Source organism: Chamaea fasciata, unplaced genomic scaffold (genome assembly GCF_029207755.1).
Source record: "Chamaea fasciata isolate MVZ Bird 193981 ecotype frontalis unplaced genomic scaffold, bChaFas1.0.hap1 SCAF_27, whole genome shotgun sequence".
Lineage (NCBI taxonomy): Eukaryota > Metazoa > Chordata > Aves > Passeriformes > Sylviidae > Chamaea > Chamaea fasciata.
The window spans coordinates 2,322,125-2,339,811 of NW_027094112.1; the positions used below are offsets into that span (position 1 = coordinate 2,322,125).

Consider the following 17,687-nt stretch of genomic DNA (forward strand, 5'->3'; position numbering starts at 1 on the left):
TCCCAAAAGATCCCTGAAGAGCACAGATTCTGCTCTCCTGAAGCAAAGGGCTCCAGTCTTGTTTTTTGCATTGCTCCTTTCTCCTTGGATCCTGATTTCCAACAGTGCATGGTCACTGCAGCCAAGGCTGCCCCAACAACCTCACATCCATCACCAGTTCTTGCTCCCTGGCAAGTAGGAGGTCCAGCTCTCCAGCCACCTGTGTCAGCAAGTTTGCATCAGCACACTCCAGAAAACTCCTGAGTGTGTGTGCTCAGCTGTGCTGTCCTGCCATCAGACACTTGACACACTTCCAGCACCCCATGAGCACCAGAGCCAAGGAATGTCCCATTTGTCCCAAGAAGTCCTTGCCTTTTTCTTCCCCATCAGGTGATGGGTAGTAGCCACCCACCAGTGTCCCCACTGCTGATGTGGCCTCTAATGCTGACCCATCTGCTGTCAGGTGGCTCATTGCACATCCCATAGCACAAATTCCAGCTTTTCCCTCAGAGAAAGGACAACGCTCCCTCCTTGCTTTCCCAGCCTGTCTTCCCTCAAGCCTGGCTTCAGCCACTACAATGCTCCTGGAAGGTCTCCCACCGCATCTCCATGATCCCACAGCTCTGCCTCCAGCCCACAGAGTTAGAACTCAAAGGCTGAGAGAGCTGTGGGTGCCCAGCCTGGAGAGGAGAAGGTTCCAGGGAGACCTCAGAGCCCCTTCCAGTACCTAAGGGGACTCCAAGAGAGCTGGAGGGGGACTTTGGAAATGGGCCCACAGTGAGAGGACATGGCAGAATGGCTTCCCACTGCCAGAGGGCAGGGTTAGATGGGATATTGGGAAGGAATCCTTGGCTGTGGGACTGGTGATGCCCTGGCACATACAACCCAGAGCATCCCCATCCCTGGAAGCGTCCAAGGCCGAGCTGGACTGGTTTTGGAGCAACCTGGGATAATGGAAGGTGCCCCTGACCATGTCAGAGGGATTGGAAGTAGATAATCTTTATGGGTCCTTCCAACCCAACCCAACCCAGGATCCTGTCTTGGAGAGGAGCCCAGGCCATGTGCCCTGACCTGCATTACACCACATATTTCCCTTCCTGGGTTACGTGAGCTCTCCCACCACGTCTCTCTGCTGTCCATGAGTTCATTGCCCTGCACCTACTGGTGGAGCTCCAATGTCGTGTGGTTTTTTTCCCCACCTCCATGTGTTTCTGCACAGGTGGTGTAAACAGTCACCCAGCCATGGTAGTTTCCCAGAGGATTCTCTTTTCTTTCACAGATAGTCCTTGTGTACATGCACACTCTCAAAAGGCACCCCTTTCAGCCCTTTGGTTTCTTCTTCTTATTAAGCCTGTCTTGTTTATACCATTCCTCACAGGTTTCCTACCCACATTTCCCATTGCTTTCTCACTTGATTACAGTTCTCACTTCTGCTTTTAACCCATTACTCCAACCACTCAGATGCCAGAATGATTTCTGCTTTTATATTTCCTTCATATATATTTGTAGCTCTCTAGACTATTGCTAAACTGTTATAGTGTTCCTAGCTAGCTCCAGTACTTTTCCCTACCCTTTCCCTACCCTCTGCAGAAAGACAAAACACATTCTAGAGGCTCCAAACTCCAGGGATCCAAGGCACCTATCCTATCTTGGTTCTTCCTGGGAGCCACGGGTGAAAAAACCACCCCAGACACATTTTCATAAACAAAGGTTAGTTCCTGTATTAAAGGGGGGCTACAGAAAAGCGGGAACCAAAGGGGGGAATTACTTCATCACTTGTGCTTCTAATTGGCGATTCTAGTTGATTATGCTAAGTTGCAAAACTTATAAAACTGTATCCACCCTTTGCAGGGTGGGCATTTTTCCGTATCTGCCCCTTGCAGGCCTCCAATAAAGACCAGCCTTTATATTACCTCCTATACTAATACTGTCTCCAAAGTGTGTTGTTTTATTTCTAGGTCTCCAAGGCATCACTGCAAGAGCAATCCGGCTGCTTCCCAGGTCTCCCATTGCCCTGTCATTAGTACCACAAAGAAGAGAAGTTGGGGTCAAAGACGGCAGTTGCAATAAGTTTTGCCAGTCTTTTGAAAGTGTCCCCAGTTCAAGTCCACTGGTAACAGGGGGTCCAGCAGCACAGAGCCTTCCATTGCTCTCAGTCACCATCTGTGGATGTCCATCCTCAGAGCCATCAGAGATTGGCTCTGGCAGACACGGTGGAAGCTTCTGGCACCTTCTCACAGAAGCCACTTCCGTGACTCTCCCCTGCTACCGAAAACCAGGCTGTGCAACATCAGCACACTCCTTCACTCTTTGATCCTCACTCCCAAGGTTTCAGGGCCTCTACACAACAAAGAACAATCATTTTGCCTACTTTCTCCCCTTACCTAAAACAGCATGAAGACTTTCTAAGGTACTGAAGGACCTCCAGGCACCAATTCTAAGAGCCCAGAGGGCACATTCCTCCTGCTTCTGAGCACTGAAACAAAGGGGAAAAAGTGGACAGCTTGCTGCAAGTCAGAAAAATTTTCAGAAATGCTTTGAAATAACTGAAAAAGTACTGATTATTTTCCTGCTTTCTCTCCTGTGTAACTCCCTCAGACTTTTCAGAGGTGTCATGTAATCCCCAAGTTCCCATTTAACACTCAGCCTTTCTGATATTATTTTAGATTGTTTGAAAGCCATATAGTGTTTATTCATGTAGTATGTTGGGTCTTAAACCACTGAAGAAGTCATGTGACTGCCTGCATAATCCAAAATTCTGTGTAGTGGAACAGAGACAGTTTTTGCTATGAAATACCTCACTGTGTTTTGGGGGCTGGTATATCACAATGATGTAAACAGCATAGGGACCAGTATAAAAACCCAAAGGAGGAAAAAAGATGAGATATTTTGGGAAAGAAAGGAGATCGGTGACTGTAATGTTTAAGAAGAGAAATAGAACATTCTTTCTATATTTATTTTTATCCTGGATACATAAAAGAGTTCATGGGGATTTTAAGAGATGGAAGAAAGGGAGAAGTTTAAAATTCTGTACTCATTAAGCTAACTGAAATCCTTGAACTATTCAAGTAATTTTTTTTCCCGTTCCAGTTCACAAAGTAAATGTACCTCTGGAATTTGTCATGGACTTCCACTTATGGATAATTAGGCCTCTTCTCTGGCTTACCACTTCTTGATTTACGACACTTTTGAACATGATCAGGAAGGAGTGAGTTATTGGAATACGTCTTAGCAGTGTGCGGACAGATTCTGAATGGACCAGGGACGATTCTCACAGTTATACCAAGTAAGTGACATTTCTTTCTTTCTAACGCTTCATTTAAAATTAAGGTGGGGATGAACAAAGGAATTTAAAGGTTTGGGTTCACTGTAAGGATTTTCAGGTGCAATAATCCCTTGAGTGCACTCGCTCTCCAGCCAGGCTTTCAAGCCAAATCCTCAGCATGGATCTGCTCAGGAAAGTTTTCCAGGAACAACTGGGCTGACTCTGCAGACCCCCATTATTCCATGATCCCCAAACACCAGTGGGGCACTACTTAGCATGTGATTACTGATTCCCAGTTTGGGCAGCACTCTGGCTCCAATTTCCTGTCAAGTGTCCAATTCTCCAGTGGATTTCCACTGACTGACTTGGGGCAGGAATGCAGAGCTCAGTGAAGAGCTCACAGTGGTGAGGAGTTTGGAGACAGATCTGTAACTGCCTGGTTTGACAAGTTCTGGTTTGACGCCAATACCACACCCATAGTGTGCCCAGGGAAGGAATTCCACTGCCCTGGGGACTGAGGAGGAAGGAGGTTAAATATCCTTGGGCTTAAATTGTCACGAGAGCCTCATATGCAAGAGCTCCTGGAATGAAAGACAATTGGCTCCCAGGTTGTGTGGGTTCTGAAAAGACCACTGTGGTGAGCAGGGATTATAAGAAGCCTCAGTTATTCCTATCTTTATTTGGAATTCCATGATGGATGATAAAGGTGCATGTCACCTCAAGTTTTTCTAAGGGAATGTGAATATTGCAGTTGCAAAGGGGTTTGTGATGTTGAACTGTGTTATCCTAACGATTCAGGTGCATCCCTCTGGAATTGTTGCTGCTCTTTCAGAGGTCTGCATGTCTGTAAAGTACTGCAAGAACGTCCCTTGTTATGCTGCATAGCTAAAACCTCCTGCTCTCCTTCCAGAAAGATGTGGGATTGCCTTGGGTGCTGCCTAATATCTGTCAATGTCTGTAGGATATGTTGCATGGAGAAAAAAAAAAATCTGTGTTTGGGACTCATCTCAGCGCACTTCCAATTGCAAAGGGACAAAGGAATGCAAATTTACCATTGTGAAGAAAGACCTCTTCTTTCCATGCTGTTTAATGATTTTCTCTTTCCAGCTAAAGAGAGGATAGTTTGAGAGCTGCACAGAGATGTGCTGCTCTGCAGTTATGTTTGACAAAAAAAGATACTGGGCCTTATGAATCAATGTCCCTTTTGAGACTGCTGAAACACTTAATAAGTTGAAGCACAATTTCCAGGATGCGAACAACCTCCCGCTTTTAGTTTTGAATTCTTTTGGGAGATACTAATATGCCTTTTAACACGCATACATGAAGATATATATTATTAAATTTTCCCTAATTCTATGTTATGTATGTTATATATGTTATGTATGTTACGTAGGTTATGTATGTTATATACTAAATTATTGTTATTTTAATATTGGTTTGGTTATTAGTCGTTTTGAGAATACCCCTAAATCAAAATGACATAAAATAACAACCATTAGTGTCACTGTGGGATACTCCAGGCATATTCTGTTGAGGCTCAGTGAAGGGCAGAGAATATTTTTCTTTTCATCCAGGTTGTATTATTCCAGATTAAACATTCATTGAGAATGCTAAGGCCCAGAACTTTTTAGAATGTAGGGCTCCTTCTCTGACTTTATAGACTAAAGTAAAAGATTCTGTTCAATTCTATGTTTTTACTCTAATTCAAATTGTTCATCTCAGTTAAGTCTTGACATTGGTTTTTGAGATCACCATTGACTCTCCATAAATTACATAAGCTAGAGGCAAAGGTATTTAGTTTAAAAAAGAAATCATGGTACCACAATGATTTGTTGGCTTCTAAATATTTTTGACACCAGTAGTTTTCTTGTAAGACAGCTGCTGCAAGTTAAAGCAATCTTCTTTCATTACTTGTACTTCTTATGGCAAGGAATAATGACATAGAAGACAGTTAATGAGAATGTAACAAATTAGTCTCAGCTAGAGTATATATGAATTTTCATTCACGCAGCACTCAGACAAGCTTGCAGTAAAATCAATCATGCCCAAACCATGGAGTTTTCACATACAGTCCAAAACTTCTATCCTAGAGGTCACTGTGGAGAAATCAACTAAATCAGAAGATCCTGGCACCACTGGGAAAACAACACCTTTGCCAACGATTTTCCATACAAAGAACATCAGCCTGGAGATGTCCTCTAAGGAACAGAACACATCTGCTTCGACAACACAGCTGATCTGCACTGACAGGTTCGACAGCAGCATGATAACAATACTGCCAGGTACAGTTTGGTGGCACAGGTGCAACATATTTCTAGGGACAGTGGTTTCTACTGTTTAATAACTTTGGGAGGAAGAGGGAACACACAATCAATTTGTTTAAAGTGTGGATTTCCTTATGACTACATACTTCACCCTGTAGCAGCAAACCTCCTGCAGCACAACTTGGAACAGCCTTTCCAACACCAACAAAAAGTGTGGAGTGTTTTGAGCTTTTTTTACTAAATCACATTTTATATTTTGTGGGTCAGTTTTTGTAGTCCTGAAGGTCATCCAGGGTGCTGAAGGGGCCAGTGCCAGAGTTTGCAAAAGCACAGACCCCTCAGCACAAGGGGAGTTGCCCAAACAGGTTGTGGAGTTACATTGCTATCTGGGGGATGAAGACATGGGAATGTGTTTTCTCCAGGGGAGAGGAATGAGAACACAACACATTCAGCAGACACAAGCTGCTGTTCCAAGGCTGCTCCTGCAGTTACACACAAGCCCCAGAAAGCAAAAAGCAATGCAGACAGACCCTGGGCTCTCCTGTTGTTGCCATGTTCTCTATCATCTGTTCCTTTGCTGATCTTCCTTTCCCTTAAACTGTCCCCTGTGAATGTTCCCACTTCCAGCCAAGATCACAACATCAAAACCCAGACCATGATCTCTCCCCTCTTGTTTGGTCAATTGAGCAGATCCTGAAGAGCAGAGAGTGAACATGCTGTCCATGGCTGTGCTGGGTTTGAGAGTCCTGCTGGCAAAGACCATCGCCTTCAATACCCTCATGAGTATCAAGTTGTTTCTTTTCTGAGGTAAGCAGGCACACAGCTTGGTTTGTAGAAAGTCTGGAAGCAGATGCCAGCAGTGACTGCCTGTCCCTGTCTGTGTCCCTAGTCCCACAAGGAACCATGCCTATTCATCTGCTCCTGATTCCATTTAACAGCTCTTGCGGGTTTCTGGGGAGAAAGAGAACAACAATGACCAAACCACACACAAGAAAACCAATTCCCCTGCAAGAAGCAATTAAGACAAGAACACTCTGCCTCCCAAAAAAAACCAAAGGAAACAGCAATTTTCTGTCCTCAAAGCTCAGTTCTTGGAGGCTGGTTCCTAAATTTTGTTTGCCAGAGAAACTCCGGTATTATCTGAACAGCCTAAGAAATATTTCTGGCTATTTCAACTGGCAGAGTAGAAAGCCTGGAGTAAAATGCAGACAAATATAGATTCAAACTCAAGGATCCCAAAATACAAACATGTGGGAGTAACAAGAGGAAGGGGGAGGATTTTTAAATGGAAGTATCCAAAGAAGCAAAAAAGACAGTCCAGCCTAACTTTTGTGACTGTCTCTGTCCTGATCTGACAGATATCAAACAGTGGTTCATAGGACCAATTCCATTAAATGTCCCTTTGCTCTTCTAGACATGGGGAATGAAGGCAAGAGGAACCTGAAGCAGAGCAGGAAATTAGATGAACCAGCAGCACAAGGGGCTTGAACAAGCAGGGGCAGAGCTGCTGACAGAAACCACCCAGGACACCAGGCAGCACCTTCCCCTGAAGACATTGAATACTGGTCACTCCTGCCTGGCCAGCTGATTTACACCGAAGAGTTTTAAGTGCTTTTGCTGTTTCCTGTGCTCTGAGAACTGAGGAGAGTGGATTTATCCTCATCCTCCTGCTAAGCGATCTCCCCACTCTTCTGGCATTTGCACACAAGTGTCCAATGTGCTTCAATAGCTTTGAAAACTCCAATGCTCACTTTAGATACATGGCCTTTGAAAAGCACCTTTCCCAGGCATGTTGTGTTACTGCCTGGAGAACTGGAGTATTACTGCTGAGGGAATTCAAGCCCAGTAGCTGCCATATAGCTATCAGCTTTAGATAGATTCAATAACAAATAATGTGTATTGTAGATAAGAAGAGCTGTGTAGGATCTGAAGTGATTCAATTCAACCAGACAATGTTCATCTCTTTATTAAGCCTGTATTTCTTCTGCCAAATGGATTGCACATGCACCTTAGGTTTCTGTACTAATGACAAAAATAAAGTTGTACTCGGCAAAAATGCTGTGGGCTCTGTGTGCTCTTTTTTCTGAAGCTGGGATGGAGATTGCTGAAATCCAACTCACCTAAAGCCCACAGGGATTACAAACACAGTTTTGATCGCATAGATTTCCTGCTGGCAGAATTTGTCTTTTCAGACTCTGTGCAGGGAAGTGTCTCTCTGGCACATTCAAAAGCCTCAGTGAGGAGAGTCCTTGCTGAAGGCATGAGGCAGGAAAATGCTCATATCAGCAGAGAAGAAACCCTGCTGTTGTTCTGCACTCAGTGATAGGAGGAAGGGGCTACCAAAAAATAATATCAAGTGGTTTGATGGAGTGATAGTTCCCATGGCAACTTGGTTCTTACCTAACAGAGCCCAGCACACACCTTCCCCAGCTCATGGCCCTCTCACAAGCTAGAGGCAGGATGCTGTGGTCACCATTTCTGACTCAGTTACCCCAGGCAGCATTAACCCTCCCCTGCTTTTGAAAAAACAAGTTAACCACATCCTGAGAGGAAAGAAGGCTTTTCTCCCCCTGACTGAGTTCCTGCTGGCTTCAAGAGAGCCTCTACAGAGGACACAGCAAGGTGGGCTGCATTAAAGTTTTTCAGACCATGTCCTCAGGCCCTGCAGAACTCCACAGAAGAACCTCAGCCCTTGCAGAAGCTGTGTGAAATTTTCATGGGAAATGGAAATCCAGTAAAATGCTCATTTAGTGCATTCTACCACCATAACATTAGTCAGGAGGAGCAGTTCATCAGTATTTTTATCCGGAGTTTCCAATGAGACCCAGAACCATGTTCTCAAGCACTCCACACCTCTGCCCAAACTCTCAGACAGATTCATATTTTGAGAATACTCCCTTAGACAAATCAGATGGAGAGGAGGGAAAGGTTAATGATGAAGTGCTGTTATAATCCCTTAGTCATAAAGTCTTGTTGAAGTCTGGGGCTAGGATTGGGTCCATCCCCACCTCCTCTGAGAAGGAGTTTAGAAAGCTGGGGGTTCCTTTTTGTACCTCATGACTCAATGGGAGGGACTTACTTTTACAGCTCTACCCCTTTCTTGCCCACAGTCTCTGCATCAATCTTTCCAAATTAATTCTAAGTCAATGTTCCCGTCCCGGATGCATCCATGCAGTACAGCTGCAGGGTGAGCATGGCTGTTGGACTGTGCCACACTTGGGCAAATTTGTATTAACCTGCTTTTGCTGACACCTCTGACAGTGAGTGTTTCACTGACCTAAAGCCCTCGTTTCATGGCAGGGTCCCAGATTGCCCCCACGAAGCCATGGATTTTCACTTTGCATTGGCAATGCAGAACATGCAGCTAAAGAAAGCTGGAGAATTGAATTGTTTCCAGACCAATAGTAAGATTGTGTTAGTGTGGTTAATTCCACAGAAGAGGACAGAATTTGCAGCTCTCCCTGCTGGTAGCAGATGAGGAAAGTTTTGTAGAGAAACTGTGCTCCACATTAAAATATCCTCCTTTAAAACAAGCACATTTACATGTGCAATTATACCGATATCTGAAAAAACAATATTGTCCTGTAAGGGATCCCATTATACCAAATTAATGGAGGATGATTACAAGCAGAACTCTTTGATACAATGCATTTTAAGAGTACTACCTCTATTCTCCTACAGATTAATTTGTGCCAATATTTCATTGTGATCAAACAGCCTTTGAAAATCTCCAGGGCTTGAGCCATTCCAGTTCCCGCAGTTATTCAAAATCCACATGGACATTGTCCTTGGCAAACAGCTCCAGACAATCCTGCTAGAGCAGGGGAGACCCAATCACCTCCAGAGGTCCCTTCCAACCTCAGTTGTTCTGTATTGCTGTCATACCTTTCTCACACTGTGGGAAATGAGAAGAAGTTTAAAATTTCTTTTTATACCTTTAGTCAGAGGTTTCGTTCACCTTTGCCCAGGGGTAAAGGAACTGAAGTTTCTTTCAAAAGGACTCTTTCAGCATTCAAGGCCTGATGAGCTTAACATCCCAGCAGACAGCGAGTAGCAAAGCAGGTACATAAAAGATAACAAAAATTAACGATCATCAGCTCCAAACATCACCCCTGGCATGGTAAGAGACACCTGGATTAGGAAAAGATCGATAAGAGCACAAAGAACGAGTCTCATCAACATTGAAGGTAAAGGGATCAGTAGGAAACCAAGTGCTACAAACTGTGTAACTTGGCACCAATGAACATTATACAAATGAATTTCCCTGGGTTTTTATTGTAAAAGTATGGGGAAAATCTAGTGAAAATATTGTTTGATGGAGGGATTTTCTCTGAACAACCCCCTCAATGTGTGGATGAAATGATTTCTGTTACACATCTTGGCCACAATAAAGTAATGCCTTCATTTTCTCACACCCTAAATGCTGTTGGAGAGTTTTTGTTTTTCCCCTAGTTTCAGTGACAAGATCACTCACAACATGAATTTCAATTAAACCTCTTAAGTCATTTGAGGAAAATTTTCACCTCTAGCCCATCATATGTATTTTTCCTCCTCTTTGGGGAGTCTCACACATAGAGTGTGGTATCTGACATCTGTCCTGCTGAGCAAGTCAAAATGCTGAGAGCTCTCTCCAGTGGCCAACAACATTAAAAGCATCCTGAAAGAATGAAACTCTTCCCAAGAGGTGAAACAGGAAAGCGTCATGAAGTAATCCACGAGAATGGGCAATATCAAATAGCTTTTTGCACTGCTGGATTCTTCTGTTTTCTTATACAGTGTTTAAAATACAATGTAATAATTATATTCCTGGATCTGATAAGCATAATAGTTAAGATACTTATCTGTTTTTTGTTTTGAAATACTAAAAAGTCCCGGGTAAACTTAGATTGAAAGTAAACAGAAACTCATTAGGATGATGGCTAATTATGTGACTGTAAGGCAAGTTCTCTTTTTCCTCTCCTTCATGTTTCAGTCTGCAGATATGATCTGAACTGAAGTATTGGGAACCTGATCTTCCCCTGAAAAGCTGCTCAGGACAAGGGAGTCCAGTGTTCCAGGGAATGTCTGTCTTTCCAAAGCACAGCTTTTAAAACAGATGTCAAATCTGGGATTTTTGTAGGGAGGGACTTAGGTGATTCCTGGCAAGCCAAAGCCTCCCACGATCAGGACACTTCCTCTTTTAGGACCCGTACAGAAACATAACCTGCAAGGAGACAGAGTAGAAATACCCCAGCCTCCATTACATGGCCATCTCTAAAAGGGATTTTGCACATACAGTTTTATTTTTATGACAAATACAGTCTCTGGTCATGGTGCTCCACCTGCTTGGGAGCACTGCTAGATCATCCTGGAGAGAATCCCTTCTGTTCACACTTGACAGAAGTCACCTCCAGAGGCTGAGAGTTTCTGTCCACTTCCCAATCCCCTTGTCAATGCCCACAGCCCTGCACAAGATCATCATGAGGAGCACCTACAGGAACATACACAGGGATAGGTACCACAGCCACAGGAACAGCCCAAGCAGCATTGTCACCTGTGGCCCCATACCTGATACAACTCATGCTTGGATCAGATTTGTTTCCCACCCACTCTGGACAGATCTGTTCTTATCTCAAACCTTTATGCCCCACTTTGGGTGCTAAATAAGGCTGTGGTGGTTTAACAATGGCATTCCCCAAATTAGTGTTGTCACTGACCCACTCCAAACCAAGCCTGAGGGTCTTTCGGAGGATCACAGAAAGGGTGAATATGGAGACGGTTTAAAAGAAGGATGGGAACCACACAGGGTGAGAGACATGTAGGAGAGCACAAAGAGCTTCAAGTTGTGCTCCTCCTGCCCCACCTCTCCCCCTCAGTGCTGTCACAGACAGAGGGAGGGACCAGGAGGGACTGGCCTGAGTGCAGTGACAGAGGCGCAGGCAGGGCAGGTGTGGGCAGAGCTGCTGTGCAGGCAGAGAGAAGGTGGAGAGAGGCCAGACAGAGCTGGCCTGGCCATGTGGAGTGCCCTGTGCGTGGGCTTATTGCCCATTGTAGGTAAGTGAAGGCAAGGGCTGCTGGCCCCCGGAGCTGAGCGTGGCCCTGTGCTCTGCACGGCTCTGGGCAGCTGTGCTGAGCGCTGGCAGCCGCACCTGTTCCCCCCTCCAGCTGCCCAGCCATGCCTGTGGAGCACGGGGAGAGCAGCCCTGCTCCTCTCCTGCCTCTGAGCTCACCACCTCCATCCAAGCTGCCTCCTCTGCAGCCTGGGCACACGCAGGCCAGCTCCCTGCTGCTCTCCCATCTTGGGGCCCAGCGCTTTGCCCTGCCACTGGACACTCTGCTCCTGGGCCACTGTGGCCCCTGTGGCACAGACCAGCTGGAGGATGGCAGCACAGGGACCGAGCCTCATTGCCTGGAACAGCCTTTGTCTTTCCTGGCTTCATCTGGAGCAGTTTCAGGGACAGAAGAGTGGTTTCCTCACCATCCTATCTTGACAAGACAAATAGATTTGTCCCCCCATGGTGAAAATCCTTCATGCGTCTTTGCGAAAAATCAGACCTTCCTGTCTTACAGGGAAAAGGAGGGTGGGAAGTGTGGAGTCTCCTTCCTTGTGCGGTCCTTGATAGCTCCTACCAGCTCTGCCCATCTGTGTCAGCTGGTTTCAAAGAGGAGGATTTCATCCTCCCACTGCTCCAATGCCATTCTAACACCCCACCAGCATTGGCTGGACCTTTGCTGAATCTTGGAGTGATCATGGCTTGTTCTTGCTCCCTGCAGTAGTCTCACTCGCTGGTGCAGCCTACTTGGAGCAGCACCCCAGGGAAGTGACCGTGCGAGAGGCAAATGAAATAACCTTTGAGTGCAGCGTGAGGGAAGATAATAAGAGCAGGGTCACTATTTCCTGGTACCGTGTGAACCCACAGAAGTCTCTGGACTGGATTTCCAGGGGCACTAGTATATTTGGAGGTTACCGAGATCGCGTTAGGGTATCAGTTGATAGCTCCAAGAACAGATTCACACTGCAGATTCTGGCGGCAAAGCAAGGGGATGCAACAAAGTATTACTGTGCAACAATCACCATGCAGCAGCTCTGCAGCACAGTGAAACAAAAACCAGCAGAGGGGAAAACAGATCTCTCAGCATTTCTTTCTAGCAGCTGCTCCCCGGGGCACTTCTCAGGCATTGGCAGGTGCAGGAAACATCCCTCTGGCTTTGTGGCAATAAAAGGCAGTGGAGGGAGCGCTGGTAGAAGGGCTGGTCCCATTTATGGTGCATAGGATCTATTCTGGGAAGTGCAGAGGCTGTTTGGGGAAGTGCAGGTTCAGTGCACATTTCCTGGACTCCTGTCCAGCACAGCCTCATTTCTCCTCTGTGCCTTGGCTGCAGAGCCATGGGATGATGGAGATGTGTTGCTGTAGCTTCCAGAGTGCTGTGGTGGATGGAGCCACACAGGCTGTTTAAGAAGGCAGATCAGCAGAGATGGCTGCTCTGGGTGGCTGCTACAGAGCACTTGATCAGGAAGAAAGAGTTGAGAAGGGGTAGTGAGCTGACTTTTGTTGTCCTGCAGGTGCTCAGCATGCTGCTGCCTCAGTGCCCTTTCTTCACAATTAGACAGTGGGAAAAGGGTGTAATTGAGCCTTGTGAGTTGAGATAAGGACAGGAATAGGTTGCAGGAGTGCCACCATGGGCAAATACATGGACTTGGAGAAATAAATTTAATGTTTTGTGAATTAAACCAGAGTAGAATAATGAGGGGAAAAAAAGCCAAAAAGACACATCAAAAAACCTCTTATCTACCCAAACACTGCACACAAATGGGGAATGCAACTATCAATTAACGGCACATTTCCTCTGCCACTTCTTCCTTCTCCTGCCCTTCTCTTTCTCCAGAGTGTTGAGTGCACCCAAGAAGAGACATTTATCCAGGAATTTTCCAGATTTGGTTCCTTGCATTGACTGCAGTTCTTCAGAAACTCCTGCAGTGTGGGTCTGTAGTTCACAGTGCAGTCCTTCAGGAATAGACTGCTTCAGTGTGGGTACCTGCAGGTTGTCACAGAAAAGCTGCTATGACATGGGCTACTTCTTCCATGAGATCACAGTTCCTGTCAGGAGCCAGCTCCTACATGAGCTCTGCATGAAGTCTTAGAGATGCTCCGGACATATCCAGTTGCCTCTGTGTGGGCAACTCTAAGGGCTGTAGGGTCAATATCTGCTCCACCATCACTTGACATGACCTGCACCAACATGGTCTTCTGTACACATCAGGGTTATCTCCCAACCCTCCTTCCTCCAGAACACTCAGTATGGTTTTGGGAAGTCGGAATCTTGCTTAGCCATGTTTACAGTGTTCTGCAGTGAGACAAAGGGTCTTGGTGGATGAGAAGAAGGTGGATGTTGTGTGCTCTTCATTTAGTTGTGCTCTCCGCATTGACTTCGCTGGGAACCTTCTCGACAAAGTCCTTTGTTGTGGATTGGAAAACAGCTCAGTTCCATGTTTATTTAAGGTGTAGATACTGTCTGCTCCATCATCTTCCCTTGGTCTCTGGAAAATGAAATACCTGCAGGCTGATCTGGCTGCTGAAGCCTGAGGTGAATAAAGCATTCAGGGTGTAGTGGTTTGAAAGCAAAACAAATGAGAGGCTCCAAGTCAGAGATACAATTTAATAGGAAGAAAGGAAAGAAAGTAAAATAAAATAGATGCAATAATAGAAAAGACCACTGACAGAGTCAGAATATAACCTGAGCAGAGTGATGGAAGCAGTCCAGATGAGGTAGTCTTCCTGAGGCAGTGATTCTGTAGAAAGGTCTGGTAGCTCGGGTCCTGAGAGAATCCAGTGGGTAAGCGCCCCTCTGGTGTTCAGAGTCTCAGCTTATATCCAGGCTGGAATGCTTGGTTCCTCCCTCTGGGCAGACCATCTCACAATGGGATGGTGAGTCATGTGATAAGGCCTGATGGGCCCATTAACAGGAGATAGTCCAGGAGGGGGTTATCTGGGAGTCATGTGGCAAAGGTGCTGATGGGCCCATTAACAGAAGATAATCCAGAGTGGAGGAGGCAGGGAACACTGTCTCACCTGGTTTCAACAGTTCATGAAGATGGTGATAGAATATACTTCAACCCAGGACACAGGGCCTCATCCCTGTCCCGTGTCCTGTGTCACCTGGTCCCCATCCCATTCACCAGTGGGCCCACATTTTCCCCAGCCTCGTTTGTCCATGCAGCCTCCTGGCATGTTGACCTGACTCCTTGCTCACTGAGGAGGAATCCTCTTCAGCTCAGCACTGCTGACACTGGGAACTACTGTGTCCCCTGCTGGGCTCCCAGGCCTGGGAAGGACATGGACAGGGGGAAACAAATGCAATGAAGGGCCATGCAGACAAGGAAGGGAACAGCTGACATATAAGGACAGCCTGGGAGATCTGGGTGCATTTAGTACAGGCAAGAAATTGCTGGCAGGGAAATTTGTCACAAAAACCCCTTGCAGTCCTTCAGCGCTGAACTTTGGTTTCTGCAAGGGAGAAAGAAAGAGCTTCTAGTCATCATTTCTCAATTGAATTTCCTCTCATCTACTCTGCCCAAGATTGCAGCCTACATCAAAAAGGCATGGCCTCCAATAGACTTCTCCAGCTGCAGGAAGCATCCACTAGACCAGTCAAATGAGAATGCTTTCTTTGTTTCCAAGGGCATGTATTTAGCTAAATTATAAAAAATGAGCTTCTCTTTGTAATTTGACTCTAAGCGTCCTCCCGTGGCAAAGAACTTACAGAGATTGCAAAGAAAGCTTTCTACTCTGCCTGAGCCAAATATCTCCTGCAGGTATGTGAATGCACCTGTAACTGAGTCTTTCACTTGATCACAGAAAGGCTAAAATTGAAAAATGCTTCTTTTAAATGAAGAAGACTTAAAAAATCATGGGGAAGGACTTTTTAATACAGGCTGCTGTGATGGGACAAGGGGTAACAGTTTACACAAAAAGACAACAGATTCAGAAAAGATACATGTTAGATTTTTTTTTAAAATTACCATGATTAAATCGATTGCCCTAAGATATTGTGTCTGCTCCAAATGTGAAAGCATTTTAGATCAGATTCAGTGTGGCTTGAGCAACCTATGTATCTTGGTTTGAAGGACAGGTGCCTGCCATGGAAGGTGGGAACTTTGCTTGGAATGGAAAATGTGACCCCACTTCCTCCAAATTATTATATCTTTTAAATGATGAGGCTTTCAGGCAAAGATATGGGGAAAGTAACAGCGGTTCTTTACCAGTACGTATGTATCTAACAAGGCAAACAAACAACAACGCCGACAGGATCAACAAACAGACCCAGACACGCAGTCACAGACTTCTCCCGGCCGCAGGCACTTTCCCCTTTGGTGCAGTTCCAGTCACAGCCAGCAGGGGCGCTGGTGGCTCCCGGCCGGGCAGGGCGAGTGGATGATTCCCCCAGCCTGAAGAGGGTGCTGTCGTGCGAGCTCGGCTGCCTCTCTGCATGTGGGTAATGGCGGGTGGGCAGGCAGGAGAGATGGAGAAGGTGCTTCCTGTACAAACCCACAGAAACAGCCGGTCCCACTGCCCCTCCGGATAATGAAATCAGCTGTAGCAGGAACCTCAGACCAGCGGCTGGAATGGGAGGGGTGAAAACCTCCAGGGTGGCAAAGAGTAATAAAAACTCCAGAGCTGTACCAAGAACCATGGGACACCTCAGGTTAAAGTGTAGCAACAATCCCTGAAGCAGCAGCAGAAACCAGCAGGGCTGGGCAATGGCAGCTGGGCTCCCGCAATCAGCCAGGAGACATTCTCTCCGGGGGGTAGAGGGTGAGGGGTCAGGGTTTCCCCTGAGGCACCTGAACTGATGGTGATCATCCTTCCCAGTGAGATTGGTTGTAGAAGAGGAACCAGTTCAATCTCCACCCTTACAAGCAAAGGCTCAGCCATGGTAGGAGGAGCAGTGAAGGACAGAACTCCATGGTGGTAGTGAATTTTCCCAGCAGCAGCAACCCCACACCAAGACTATGACTCCAATCCCCAGAGCCAGTGCCAGGGAGGAGCTGAGCCCAGCTCTCTGACTTCACCCCCAGCCAAAATCTTGCAGTATCTCTGCACTTCCCAAGAGAAAACCCTCCAGTCAAGAGGGTAGCCAACTGCACCCTTCCCCCTCCTCCCTTTCCCAGTCACATCTTCTCTCTCTAAAAGTATTGTTGTTATCTGTTGGAACCCTGGAGGCTGAAAGTTTCAGGCTTTCTGTGCTGAAGAGCACTGACCCTCAGGGAAGTACTGCATTTGACTTGAGGCTGTGGAACAGGATTCTGAAATTGAGTGATAGCACTGGAGTTGTGGGTGTGTAGTTTGAATAGTATTGTGTGATCTCACAGGGTGAAAAACTTAGAATTTGGGGTTTTAGTATGCAGTAATATATATAGGGCAGTATGGAGGATTTGAGGCATTGTCTAAGTCCTTCTTCACCTTCTTCTTGGTTTCAGGTGTTTGTTTTTTTTTTTTATTGGGTGAAAAAGGTCAGCATTGCAGACCTTGGGTGGCCAATTTTTGGGTTAAAAGTATAAATAATATAGGTGTCGTCTCATTATTGAGTCATTAGTGCTTTAATAACCTTGGAAAGAGTTAGAGGCACCTCCATTTTCTACCTTGCTAGTTAGAGCTCACAACTCGTGAAACTAATATAGATAAGAATTAATAAACATCTAAGTGCAAAGATGAAACTGCAACTCCGGTGTATTAATCCCAGCTCTAACAAGAGAGGAAGATAAAAACCCTTCAGTTATCATCTCTTAGGCAATAAAAGGGAGAAAAATTCCCTGAGAGAAAGAAAAGGAAAAGGAAAAACCTTAACTTCCAACACCTGTTAAAGTTGAAACCGTCCCTGATTATTGCAGGAGAGTTACACTAAATGACCTTTCAATTTCACTTCAAACCCAAACTGTTCTGTAATTCTAAACCTCTCTATATTTCTCTACATTGAGGGGTCATATTCTTCAAAAATTCTCACAAATTTACCCTCAATCAGGACAAATGTGATGGCCCATATCAGCTGCAGAGATGTTAATGTCCTTGAGAATCTTCCATGGGATCACAGAAAGGGGTGAATATTGAAGATCCCTCACCTACACAAAGAGGGCTTCAAAGAAAGATGGCAACAGACTTATTGAGACAGCCTGAAGCAAAAGGGCCAAAGGGTAACAGTTT

General features: G+C 45.7%; 1 long non-coding RNA gene across 1 annotated transcript; it reads left to right on the forward strand.

Moving 5' to 3' along the window:
* The first annotated feature begins 2,781 nt into the window (after positions 1–2,781).
* Positions 2,782–7,564, forward strand: LOC136301924 (uncharacterized). The gene is made up of 4 exons (XR_010723963.1): positions 2,782–3,265; positions 5,335–5,526; positions 6,199–6,315; positions 6,923–7,564. It is a non-coding gene; the product is annotated as an uncharacterized lncRNA (long non-coding RNA).
* Positions 7,565–17,687: the final 10,123 nt, after the last annotated feature.